At 51.6% G+C, this 13,424-nt stretch overlaps 1 pseudogene; it reads left to right on the top strand.

The window, feature by feature from the left end:
- Window positions 1-1,323: 1,323 nt before the first annotated feature.
- On the top strand, window positions 1,324-2,107 carry LOC146209466 (uncharacterized; annotated as a pseudogene).
- Window positions 2,108-13,424: the final 11,317 nt, after the last annotated feature.

Genomic DNA, 13,424 nt, shown 5'->3' with positions numbered 1-13,424 from the left:
AGCGCTAAGATCGGCAGCATGGCAAGAAACGAGCAACAGCTTGAAGAACCGTGAAGACGAAGCTATATTCCCATCCCTCCTAACTCCCTAATTACCGAAGTAGCGGCCGAGAGCCATTCCTTCCTGCAAATAAAGGGTTCATTCATTCACTCTTGTAAACTGTGCTCGTGTTTGCGCTCTTCTTCACAAGATGTTTGATCAACAAGCATCACGGATTGTTTTGGCTCCTAAATTGTTTCACGCTGCGGTCTTCATATAAGAATAAATTCCGAGAAATCTCGGTGACGGTCAGCATGCGCCGCTTCGCACAATGCAACAGAAAGGGCGGAGTCAAATTTTCAATATATGACTTCAAAAATTCAACATAAGATGCACTTATTATGAAACAAGGCTGAACCACAGCAATATAGAATACATGTTTACTCAGGTGACATACACACAGGGTCACAGCAGATAAGCATCTCTGCACTAGCGCACTCAATGGAGACGAAAAGCAAGGCGCCCGTGTACTGTGCGATGTCAGTGCACGTTAAAGAACCTCAGGTGGTCGAAATTTCCGGAGTCCTCCACTACAGCGTCTCTCATAGCCTCAGTCACTTTGGGACGTTAAACCCCACAACCCACCCAACCCAATTTTATTAAGTTGTTACAGGCGCATACTCGCGGCGTACGGCGCCCTGTCCCATTATAACTCCTAATCAAATGATGTCATCAACCTTCCCCTTTCTTCTTGTTGTGTATCGTTAGGAAGATAGTTCATATGAATAAATGAATCCCGTCCCCATCGGGAATCGAACCTACATCTCTTTGATCCAGAGCTGTGCGCTTTAAGTAACTGCGCCATGGCCGGAATCCTGAAATGCCCATCATAATTCTTGTGTACTGTGAGGATGTCAGTAGCAATGGCTGTAGCTGCAGTTAGTGATTATAACATTGATGACATTAACAATGATAATGACGGCGCATTTAGTTGATAGTGATAATGAGAGTAAACGTGATGCACCGTGTGTACCAGCAACTTTAGGCATTCGCATTTCTGCAGTGTAGATTCCACAGTGCTCTCGGAATTGTTGACTGACCTAGATGAGAGGAGGCCGAAGTCAGGGGAAAGAAGAAAAAGATAGGTGTAGTGTATCTTTATCGCATCGTCATGACACTATTTCCTGCGCCGTCACTTATCAGCCACGCAAGTAGCAGTGGACGCATCACTTGTCTTTCGTGCTTTAAAAGCAGCTGTGCAACAATAAAGATTGTTCACTTCCACCCTGGCGTGTCAGTTAGTTACAACAGCTGGCGACGAGGCGGTGACGGCGACGGCCGGCGATGGCTGTCGTCAGGATCGGCGAGTACCGTCTGGGCACGAACGCGTCATAGGACTAGTACGTCGAGCACCTGGAAATGTTCTGCAAAGCGAACTAGATAACGAAGGAAGAGCAGAAAAGGGCATTCCTGCTCAGTTGTTGCGGCAAAGAAGCGTACGGGCTCATTGTAACTTTGATGAAGCTAGCAAGACCGACGACAGCAACTTACGGCGAACTTAAGACAGCGGTTCGCAAGTACCTGTATCCAAGGCCTTCAGAGCTGTACGCAAGATTTTTGTTCTACAGAAGAAACCGAGGAATCGGTTGTGGACTACGTCACGGAGCTGCGGAAGCTAGCCGAAGACTGCGGGTTCAGCGAAAGGCAACTCCCACTAGACATCATGATGCGGGATCGTTTTGTATGTCGTCTCCAAAACGAAGGAGTTCATTAATGACTACTCGCAAAAGACGATCTTACATTTATGATTGCGTACGACTTGGCCGCGGCAGCAAAAGTAACAGCCAAGCAACAGCAAGACATACGGAAGCAAGGCCGAGACGAGACAACGGACAGCCAGGGTGTGATACAAGTAACCCACCCGAAGCAAGACTTCACGAGAAAGAGCTGGAACTTCTACCGGTGCAACGGTAATCACGTTACTCATTTATGCCGTTTCAGAAAAGCGACAAGCTTCATATGCAAAAACGTTGGTCACATAGCGAAGGCTTGTCGTTCAAAAGGCTAAAATAGAAAGGTTCGGAAGACCATACGTCAATGGGCAAATAAGAGCAAGGGCGTTTACTAAATAAGTGCATTATTTTCACTCTGCGAAGTCAATGAGCAGGACCAGAAGTCCATTGTTCAAGTTGTAATTGAAGGGCATGAACTCCTGATGGAGGTTAATTCCAGAGTGTCGTGCTCAATTGTAAGTGAAGACACATTTCGAGCCATCGAGGGAAACAGGCGTAAAATTCCACTGAAAGATTCCGGAAAGATTACGGAAGATGCGTTACCTCTTTTGGGGCGTGCAAATTCTGTGGAATTCAAAGGCCGGAAGGCAAAGCTGCTTTTGCTGGTAGTAAAGAAGCAAGGGAACAGCCTAATTGGACGAAACTGGTTTACTCCGCTAGGCATTGGCTTGCGAGGAATCCAAATGAAAGTGGAAGACGTGCCTTCAAGATTTTGTGAGGAGTTTTGCAAGGACATTCCTGACTTCAACGGACCCACACTTTATATCGAATTAAAAGACGACGCCCAGCCGGTGTTTCTCAAACGTCGGCCAGTGCCACTGGCACACAAGTACGCCGTGGCCGAATAATTTGATCGCTTGGTGTGACAAGGCGTTTGGGAACCCGTCGAATACTCAAACTGGGCTGCGCAACTGGTTGGGGTAATAAAAAAGACGTCGCCTTGCGTTTGTGCGCCGACTATCGCAGCACAGTAAACACTGCTCTAAAAAACAGCTGGTTCATATTGCCAACTACAATGGAAATGCTGACTGCGTTGGATTCACGCAAGTAGTTTACTAAGCTAGATAAACAGCTTACGCTAGACGACCAGTCGGCTGAGGTGCTCACAGTTAACAGAATGAAATAACTTTTCAAGGTTAAGCGTCTACTGTTAGGAATTTCAATGGCTCCGTGAGTGTTTCAAAGCGTCATCGGCACATTCTTAGCAGGCATTCCCGGCGTGAAAGCTTATCTTGATGGCGACTTATTATCGGCGAGTAATGCAGAGCAGCACTCCGAGCGATTGGAGACCATGCTAGAGAGTCTTCAGAAGGTAATTAATAGCAAATGAAAAGTGGGAAGAATTCAAAAAAACAAGCATTGAATTTTTGTGTCACAATATTGATGACGAAGGCATACACCCCAGCAAAGCAAGACTGATGCCATCCAGCAAGCGCCGGTGCCCACGAGCCGGAACGATTCATTGGATTTTGCTGTTGTCTGCATATAACTATCGCTTGGAGTACAGACGAGAAGAAGACAATGCTAACGCCTATGCACTCAGTCGTCTGCCAGCTCCAGGAGACGAAGACTAGCCACAACCACCCGCAGATGTGCTGCTGTTAGAAGCTGTCGAGGACGCGACGGAGATTGCAAAGCTGGCCAAGAAGGACAAAGCGCTATCCACGTAAATGAATGGCTACTCTGTGGCTGGCCTTCAATGTAACGATGCAGTGCGAGATTTCGCGGTTGCTATTTAAACAGCACACGACGCCGCATGCCATACGAGAAAATCTCCGGCAGAGTTGATGTTTGGGCGTAGACTGAGCACAGCGCTGGACAGGCTTATTCGGATAAGCAACACATGCCTGAGCTGCCGCTGCCAGATACTAAAATCTTTTGTGTGGGTGATGCAGTTTATGTTAAAAGCTTTTGTCCAGGTCTAAGCTGGAAATCGGCCAGGGTTATGGCTGTGAGAGGCCCTGCATCGTACACTGTTCTGTTGGACAACGATGACCGCCATGACAGGCACAGGAAACGGTTGAAGAGAACCTGAACGAGGCCTAAAGCTGACCCACTCACAAGTGCGGACCACCACGTCAGGCTAACGCCGTCTGACAGGCTGCCGGAGAAATCGCATGCCCCCGTGGAAGCAACAAGGAAGCACGTCTAGGTCAAGCTACTTAGAAATCGCCGTTTGACGACCTGTTGTACGTTACGGCATTAATGAGTAGCCAGTGAGTTCATTGTGTTAATAATCTTGGGGGAAATGAATGTGGAGTGAATTTTCGTTGTTCTTCTCGAAATTAGGTTCTTTTCGGTGACTTGAAGACGTGGCAAATTGCACCACAGGTGCGCCCCGTCCAAGACGGTGATCAGAGACGACGGAATATGGATAACGACACTTCAGAGTTACAAAGACATTAACTGAAGTTTATATACAAAACTTTACAATATTTACAGCAAGGTTAGTCAAAATATACATGGATCTGACTAGCTCGGCCTAGTCGAGGATTTACACATCAAGCCATAGCTCAGAACATCAGACTGGTCTCTCGGGCTTGGTTTTAAGCCCTCCTTGTCCAGCCCACATTTCAGTTGCATCCAATCGCCACGAACTTCAACATGATTGGTTCGTGGCCACGTGCAACTTCAGCAGTGGGAGTGAAACCCTTTACCCACAACGAAAGAAAGAAAAACACAAAACACAAAATGTCACATGCTGTCCACATTCCACTGTACACCTTGCCGCGTTCTCGCGTCAAGATCATCAAAGCAAATGAGCAGGGTCGTTAGCGGCCCGCCGCCGTCTCTCGCCCCCGCTCTTCCTAGAACTTGTAAAGTCCGTGACCTCCGGCTTAGCGGCGGCGCGCCGACGCCCGGTCAATCGGTTCTCCCGCGGACGTCTTCCCCTTTGTTCAACGTTCCCCATCACTCTTCCCCCGGCGCCGAATGTCACCTTTCTGTCTGGACGCGGCGTGTCTATGAACGGACGTTTCAACCGCGACGGCGGTGTCGTGTCGGCTCATATGAAAAGCATACTGCAGGTATGCACAAAGCAGCTTAACTTCCCCCTCTTGGGGCTCGATCGCCTGTCAGCCGCCCGGTGACACTCGTCACTCTAATGGCTTTCCCTGCTTTATCCGGTGATTTGCGGCGCCTTCTCGTCTGCATGCAGCTAGCACCAATTCATGCTACAAGCAAACCTACCACGAGGTACTGAGTACATAGCCGGGGGTGCCTAGCGATACCTTACACGCCCCTCCCAAGATTTTACAAGGGGCCCAAATGACACCTTTGAAATTACAACCAACAAAATGTATCGGCATACGTCACGAACCCCCCCTGAGGGTGGGGAAGGTAGCCCTAGAATGTAACCACTGTTACCGCTTCACGCATGTACTCCAACCAAATCTTGCTGAGTGAGAACGGAAGATAGCATGCACACACACACAAATATATGACACTTGTTTGAAGTCCATGTTCGTGCGCGGCGTTCAGTTCACACTTTCACGCACGTACCCGTTCTGCTCGCGAACAGCACAGAGAACTCAAGTGCATGTAATAAAGGGAAACACCAGAAAATTCGGTTGCACGCTTGTCGACGTCAAACACTGGCATCGTAGGGCATGCAGCATGTCCATCACGTGTCCCACACAGTTTCACAGTGTCCCCCACGTCGCACCTCACTGAGATTTGTCAGCATTAGAGGTTTCCTCCCTTCCCTGCATCCCGGCGCAATCACCACTGTCTGTCTCCCAGTTTTCGTTTGGTAACCTGGACAGTGCGTCGGCGTTGCCGTGAGCGCTTCCCTTCCGGTGTTCCACCACCACATTATATCTTTGCAGGGCCAGTGCCCAGCGTGTCAACTTTGCGCCCTGAGGGGTGGTGCGGGTGAGAAAAGAGAGGGGGTTATGATCAGACACCACCGTAATCCGGGCTCCGAACAGCCAGAGGTCAAACTTGCCCAGCCCCCAAATCACGGCAAATGCTTCCCTTTCTATAGTCGACCATCGCGCCTGGGCTGGAGAGAATCGATGGCTCGCGAATGCGATCGGTCGCTCGGAGCCATCCTCCGCGCGTTGAGCGAGACAGGCTCCTGCTGCTAAAGCTGAGGCATCCGTGTACAGCCAAAATGGCTTACACGTATCAGGCGTCCCGAGGGCAACGGCTTCACAGAGCGCCGTCTTGAGATTTTGGAACGCCCTTTCGGCTCTCGCAGACCATGGGATTGTGTTCGGTATCTTTTTCCCTGTCAGTTCCGTCAACGGCGCTGCGACCTCGGCGTAATTAGGTACGTAGCCGCGGTAGTAGCCGCACAACCCGAGCACGCTACGAAGCTCCTTTTTCGTTTTTGGCGCCTTCAGTCCCTTAATCGCCGACAACTTGTCGGGATCGGGTGCGTGGATTCCTGAACCAATCACGTGACCCAGATAACGTATAGATCCTCTCGCCACTTGGCACTTTTCTAGCTTAACCTTTAAGTTGGCTTTTTGCAGTGCTCCAAAGACGGCGCCCAAATGGCATGCGTGGTCAGTCAGCGTATCACTAAAAACAGCGATATCGTCTAGGTACGCGCACGCGTAGGCAGAGTGCGGTAGTAATAGTGCGTTTATCACTCGCTGAAATGTTTGAGCTGCATTTTTCAGCCCGAATGGCATGACTTTCCAAGCAAACTGCCCCCAGTGGAAGACGAAAGCAGTGAGCAGCTGGGCGGACCGGGCCAGCGGTACCTGCCAGTATCCTCTCCGAAGGTCGAGGAGGGTGATATAGTGCGCCCTTCCTACGCTCATTATAAGTTCTTGCTGCAGGGCCATAGGATAGGCATCAGCCACTGTCCCCGCATTAAGTTTCCGAAAGTCCACACACATTCGTAAGGTTCCGTCCTTCTTGGGGACGCAAACAACAGGGTGAGCGTGCGGGCTTTCACAGGGGAAAATCAGGCCAAATTGAAGCAGTTCGTCAACTTGCTTCCCCACTTCTCCTTTCAAGCTGGCAGGTATGCGGTAATGGTTACCTGGTCTAGGGTTAAATCCCTCTTCTAAGATGATCTTATGCTCCCCCACGTCAGCTATCGCGGGTCTGTCATCGAACAGTCATTGATACCCCTCAAACACCTTGCGAATTAGGGCACCTCCTTCTACTTCTAGGTGAGCAGTCATCCCCTCGGGGAAGATCGTAGTCGTAGTGAGTGTTGCCCTTGACCTGGGTACGCATTCCACTTCACCGAACGCGCGATCATCATCAAATATCACCCCGATCGTCATTACGCGCCTCTGGTAAGGTCGCAGTTTGCTGGCGTGTACCAGTTTTCGGCCTCCTCCCGGCATATCCACGAAGTACGAATGCTCGCGGTACTTTTCCACTACACTTCCAGGCCCTTTCCACTGAGGAAACATTTTTCCAGGGCGCTGGTCGTCAAACAGCAGCACGCTGTCGCCTACCTCAAAAGACTTCTCCTTTGCCCGTCGATTGAATTGGGTTGCGTATGCGTTCTGCTGCTTCGAGCTTATTAACTGTGTGGTCTCTGCTACGTGCTCTAGGCGCGTCTTCAGTTGTCGCATATACTGTGATGGGGACGGCCCCAGTGTTGCAGGTACGCTCATCCGCCCTGCCCAACTACGCTTTAGAACTGATAATGGGCCATTTGGTTCTCGCCCGTACAACATGTGGAATGGCGCAACTCCCGTCGTATCGTGTCGCACTTCTCGGTAAGCCCACAAAAGGAATGGAACGAACTTGTCCCATTCTCTTCCTTCCTCTTGGATGACATGGTAAAGCATGTTTTTGAAGGTTCGATTCCACCGCTCTACCGCCCCGTTACTCTCCGGGTGCCCTGGCGTAGAAAACCTCGGGGAACACCCCAGCCTCTTCAAAAACTCCTTGGTGAGTTCAGCTGTGAAGTTGGTGCCACAATCGGAGGCCACTATTTCAGAAATCCCTGTTCTGCTGAACACCGTCAGGAGGGCGTCACAGGTAGCTTTAGCACTGAGGGAGCGCAAACACACCACTTCAGGCCAGCGCGCGCACAAGTCGATGATGCAAAGCGCATACCTGTGACCTCTCGCTGAGGGCGGCTCCAGTGGCCCGATTATATCCACGTTAACCTGCTCGAACGGGTACCGCGGCCTCGTTAAGGGCTCTATGGGTACATTGTCTTTCTGCCGGCGCTCAGACCTCGTTTGACATCCGTGGCAGCTGTTGCAGTACTCGCGTTCGTCGCTTTCCAAACCTGTCCAATAAAAACTGTACTTAATTCGAGCTTGCGTTTTTCGGACTCCTAGGTGTCCCCCCCCCCCCCCCCCCCAGCTAGCTTCATGTGCTAATTTTAGGACTTCTGGACGCCGGGATTTCGGGAGCACAAGCTGCATTACTTTTTGTCCAAGCAAGTTTTTCTTATGATAGAGCAAGCCATCTATCTCTGCCATGCCTCCTCTCCCTTCTATACCTTGTTTCCAAGCTCCTGTCAATATGGGGTCACTCTTGATCCTTCTGGAAAACTGCATAAGCGCTGCTTTCTCCGGTTGTACTAACAGCCGTGTCTTCAGTATCTCGAGCACCGCCTTTTGTTTCCTTACTGGTTACCGCCTTTACTTCCTGTGGGATAACGACCCCATAGGCTTCCTCTCCCTGCGCGCCTGGCACCAGTTCTGTCAGGTCGACTTTCATCTGGTCTGTGGCTTCCACTTTACTCGCTGCTACAACGCCTTTCATATCACATTCGGCCCTAAGAGACTCCCAGGCTTCCTCCGAGAGTAAGCAATCTGTCCTCGACAAAAGTTTGTCGGTCAGGGCGCATACCACCGGTACTGCCTCTTTAATGTCGGCGAAAATGCCCGAGTCGCGGTTTATAGTGAGGGGGACAATAGCAAGTTTGGCCTGCACCTTCTCCCGAAAGCCGATACCAACTCGATGGTTCCGTGCGGCTTAACCAACTGTAGGGGTACTATACTTTCGCGCACTACTGTGATTTCGGCCCCAGTGTCGAGAATTGCGTTAATCAGTCGGTTCTGGCATGTCAAAGAAATCGGTTTCAATTCGCTCATTGCGACAAATCCGTCCTGCGTCGCTACGCGTGCCGACAGTTTTTCCCCTTTTGTGTGCGGCGCTTTCTGCACTGTTGGTCCCCCGCCGTGTGGACAGTCAGCCCTTCTATGCCCCATTGAGCCGCACGAGAAGCACCCTTTGTATTTCTGCTTTACGTCTGGCCGCTGCTCGGCTCCTGTCTCTAGCTTAGGGGGGCCCGCATCTCGCCTTCCTTCTCGCCCGCCAAAGCCTCCCGCGCCTCCCGGTTCACGCTTTTTGACCGCGCTATTCTTTCCTCGGGCCTCTTCAAAATTTTGTAGCAAAGTGGCAGCTGTGGTGCTTTCTTCCACCTTTCACCTTCTTGCAAGGTTACATAGCGAAGGGCGTCTTCCGACAGCGAGTTTTTTAACTGATCGGCCACTAGCAATTCGGCCAGCTCCTCAAACGTTTTGGCTCCCCTTGCATCTGCATAGAAGTTAAAATAACTCTGCAGGCGGGTTGCGAACGCTTTCCAGCCTTCGTTGGGTAATTTTTTGGACCCCATGAATCGTCTGCGGTACTCTCCTGCAGAAAGTTTAAGCTCTTCCAAAACCACTTTCTTCAGAACCTCATATTCGCGATGCTGTGCCGGTGTCAAGCGCGTTGACAGGAACTGAACTTTTTCCGCCACTAGCGGGAATACAATGTGGCCCCACAAGTCCCTTGGTACCGCGTAAGCCTCTAGCGTATGTTCGACTGACTCGAACCAGACCGGAATTTCTGCCTCTGCCGGGAACTTCGGGATCGCACCGGATAGCCATTTTGAGTAGCGACCGAACTCAGCGCGAGCGTCGTTCTTCTCCACAACAGCGGCGTTCTTCGCTGCGCTTTCTTCCTTACTTGCTAAAAATTTTGCTAGCTCAAGCTTAAGTTCGAGAGCTCGAACTCTCAGTTCCTCCCTTTTCACCTCCATAGCCGTCTGGCTATCGGGAATCTCAGTTACGGATAAACTGCCCTCAGCACCGTCTCATCTGTAGCGCTCATTTTTCCCGCCTTTCGCCTGTCCGGGTTTAAATGTGCGAACCGGGTGTTCATGCACCCCTCGGAATCCAACATAGACAGTAATGCTTACGCCAAAATGAAGGGCAAAGAGGACTCACTCGCTTGTCGGAGCAGAAGTTGGCTTCCGACCTTCGTCGCCTCTCCCTTGTCCTTCCTACTGTCGTTGTCTCCAGCCTTCTTGTAGCCGATGATCAGGATCGCGATGCCTTTCCCGCTTTCCCGCTTTCGCAGTGCTAATTAGTTTGGATCGAGAAGCTTTTAATACCACCGTGTTCGTGAAGGTATCCGCCATCATCCGATACCTGACTTTTATCAAAGGTGCGTCATTTTCGAATTAGCGGACTTCCTGATTCAGCGCCAAGAGGAGACGCTAGGCCGAAGCGAACCCAGGACTCGCTAGGCCTAGCCGGCCGTACTTCAGCCACGACATGGAGGATTCCGCCACCACTTCGGTGCATAACATCCAGATTTCCCCGATGAGCGTACAAGTAGCAGGAGAAGAAATTACCCCCGAGGAATTTCAACGCTCGCCCGGATGGCTGCACATCGGCGGGCACAGGAGCCGACCACGCCTGCAAGGAACGCCGAGTGAGTCTACTTCTCAACCTGATACATTGAGCTCTTCTCAACCTGATACACCGAGCTCCCAGAAAAACCCTAAATTCATCAAGAGCGTTAGGGCCGCAGTTATTCGGGCGGCTCGCATGCCCCCCATGCCAGCCGAAGAAATTAAGATCGTCGTGCGTCCCCGCGGAGGGCTCGATATTTACAAGGCAGGAGCTGCATGCGTCACTACTGCCATCATGGTGGCAGCAGGAATTGAGGTGCCACATCGAGCTGAGGATACAGCGTGTCCCAATGCGCAACAGAACATAATGGTGATCAGCACTCCGAGCGAAGAGCGGGCGGAAAAGTATGCTCGAATTCAAGCTATTAATGTGCAAGGCAACACGTACCAAGTGAGTGCTTATGGAACGGCCGCCCACGACACAGTCAAGGGCGTGATCAGGGGCATATCACTCAAAGACAGCGAAGCTGAAATAATGCAGCAGGTCGTAACCAAGTACAACCCCCTCGCCGCGGGTGCGAAGCGTATCGGAAATACGACGACAGTCATCGTAGTGTTCAATGGTATCAAGGTTCCTAAGTATGTGCGATACGGATCCACGCTGTACCCATGCAGTCTCTACAAAAAGCAAATAGAAGTTTGCAAGGTATGCGGCAAAATCGGCCATAGGCGCGACGTGTGTCCTACACCAAATGCACGTGTGTGCCTTGCATGCGGTGCTTCTAATCCAAGAGAGGGCCACACATGTGTCCCCAAATGCAAGCTCTGCGGTGAGCAACACCCCACCGGGGACCGCGTCTGCAAAGCCAAATACAAAATTCTATATGTCGTGCGGCGACGGAGATGGGAACGCCGTAACGCCGAAGAACAGCAAAAGGAAGCAGTCGAACGCAGTAACGCCGAAGAACATCACAAGCATGCACTCGACTCAAGCGCGTTTCCTCGTCTCGGACGCTCTCACTCGCGCAGTGCTTCCCGTAACGGATTCCGAAGGGCGTCGCGCAGCGCGTCGCGTGACCGTGACTCATCTCACAGGAACAAACGCGACGCTAAGCGTTCGCGCTCCCGTGACAGAATCAGTTGGGCGGACGCAGCAAAGGGCGAAGTTAAAAGCAGCAACACAAGCTCTAACAGCGCCACTACTGGCCGAAGCACACAGAGCAGCTGGCAGGAATGGACTACCAGCCCCTACTACAAGGAACTCGAACAACTCCGTGTCGCCAACGCGACTCTGTTGGAAACCACGCGCCGGCTTACCCAAGAGCTAGCCGACGTCAAGAAAGAACTACAAGCACAGCGATTTCAGCCAACCATTGGCCCAGCTCAGTCACCCGAGACACTTACACCCTCCGTTATCCCCGAGAACACCGACACGCCATCCCATCAAGGTGGTACACAATCAATGGACATATCGCAAGACGAGCCCGAAGGGGAGAAAATCACTGACCCAACCCCCAAGAAACGAGCGCGCACCTCATCACGACAACATAAGGACCTAACCCAATTGGAAACTCAGCTCGAAACCAAAATTGAAGCGCTCACCAACACCTATGCCGACACGGCTGCCGTCACGGACCGACGCCTGGCGCGGCTGGAGGAGCTAATCACCACGTCCTACGGAACCATACAGGAGCGCTTCGACTTCATTGAACAAACCCTCAAGCCCATAGTATGCAGCCCCATCTTTGCTGCGCAATTCGCAAACCACCCATATCTCCAAAAACAGACGCAAGCCTCAACTCCATCACAACCATGTCCCAGCCCCAAGCCACAATAGGATCGCTACCGGGCCTTACGGTCTGGCAGTGGAACTGCCACAGTTACAACAACAAGAGAGCAGTGCTGCAACAACACATCGCCACGGTAACCAAGAAACCTGACATCATTCTGCTGCAAGAAACGGTGACGGCGAACCCAACCCTCGCTGGGTATCGCGCTCACGTTAGCCCAGCGGAGGGACGAGGCGTCTGCACATTCGTCCGCAAAGGGCTCCCGTTCATTGAACATCAGCTCGGACACGGCCGCAGCAGGGTGGAATACACCTTCACCGAAATCATTCCAAGCAAACAACAGAAAAACAGCCTGTTCATAGCTAACATATACAGTAACCCCAAGCACCAAACACAAAAATTCAAGACCCTGCTACACACAGCCAGCACCCAAGCTAAAGGCAACACTTTGCTGATTGGAGGAGACTTCAACGCCTCCCATCGAGCGTGGGGTTACGTGAAAGACACGGCAAAGGGACGGGACCTACTACAGGATACCCTGGACCACGACTGCACCCTGATTACGGATCCCAATCATCCTACCCGAATCGGCAATTCCGTAGCACGAGACACCACACCAGACCTTACATTCATCAAGAACGACCACACTGGCAAAGTAACGTGGCGCAACACCGGCGTTGACCTGGGCAGTGACCACTACATCCTCGAAATTACGATTCCCAATCAATTCCGGGGCAACACCATTACACACAAATGGACGGATTGGGACGGTTTCCGTAAGGGACGACCAACCACACCGCAAGACATCACAAACATTGAAACCTGGTCGGCAGAGCTCCGCGATGCAGTGCACTCGGCCACCGAGACCATTGAAACGGACGAGGACATCATAGCTATGGACAGTCGTCTGGCCCATCTCATCGAGGCCAAACGTTCGATACAGGCGCGCTGGAAGCGGCAACGGCTGAATCGCAAATTGAGAAAGAAGGTGGCCGACTTAAACAGGGCCATTCAACATCACTGCAAGGTCCTGTGCCGTCAGCAGTGGAACGAAGTCTGCAACCGAGCTGACGGGCAACTACATCGTGGTTGCACATGGAATCTATTTCGGCACCTCCTAAACGAAACTAAGACCAAGTCACACCAGCGCGATCGCCTGGCCTGCCTCATACACACCGCCACACAACAACGAGGAAAAGACTCCGTTATCAAGGCCCTGGAAGCCAAGTATCTGCCACACACGCCAACGGAAACCCACCCGCCATACGGGGGGCTGCCGAACGCGTGGCTCGACCGAGACATTACCAT

This window comes from Amblyomma maculatum, chromosome 1 (assembly GCF_055883805.1).
Source record: "Amblyomma maculatum isolate TAMU_Amacu chromosome 1, ASM5588380v1, whole genome shotgun sequence".
Classification (NCBI taxonomy): Eukaryota; Metazoa; Arthropoda; class Arachnida; order Ixodida; family Ixodidae; genus Amblyomma; species Amblyomma maculatum.
Note: the sequence above shows the minus strand (reverse complement) of the source record. Positions and strands in the feature narration are given on the sequence as shown.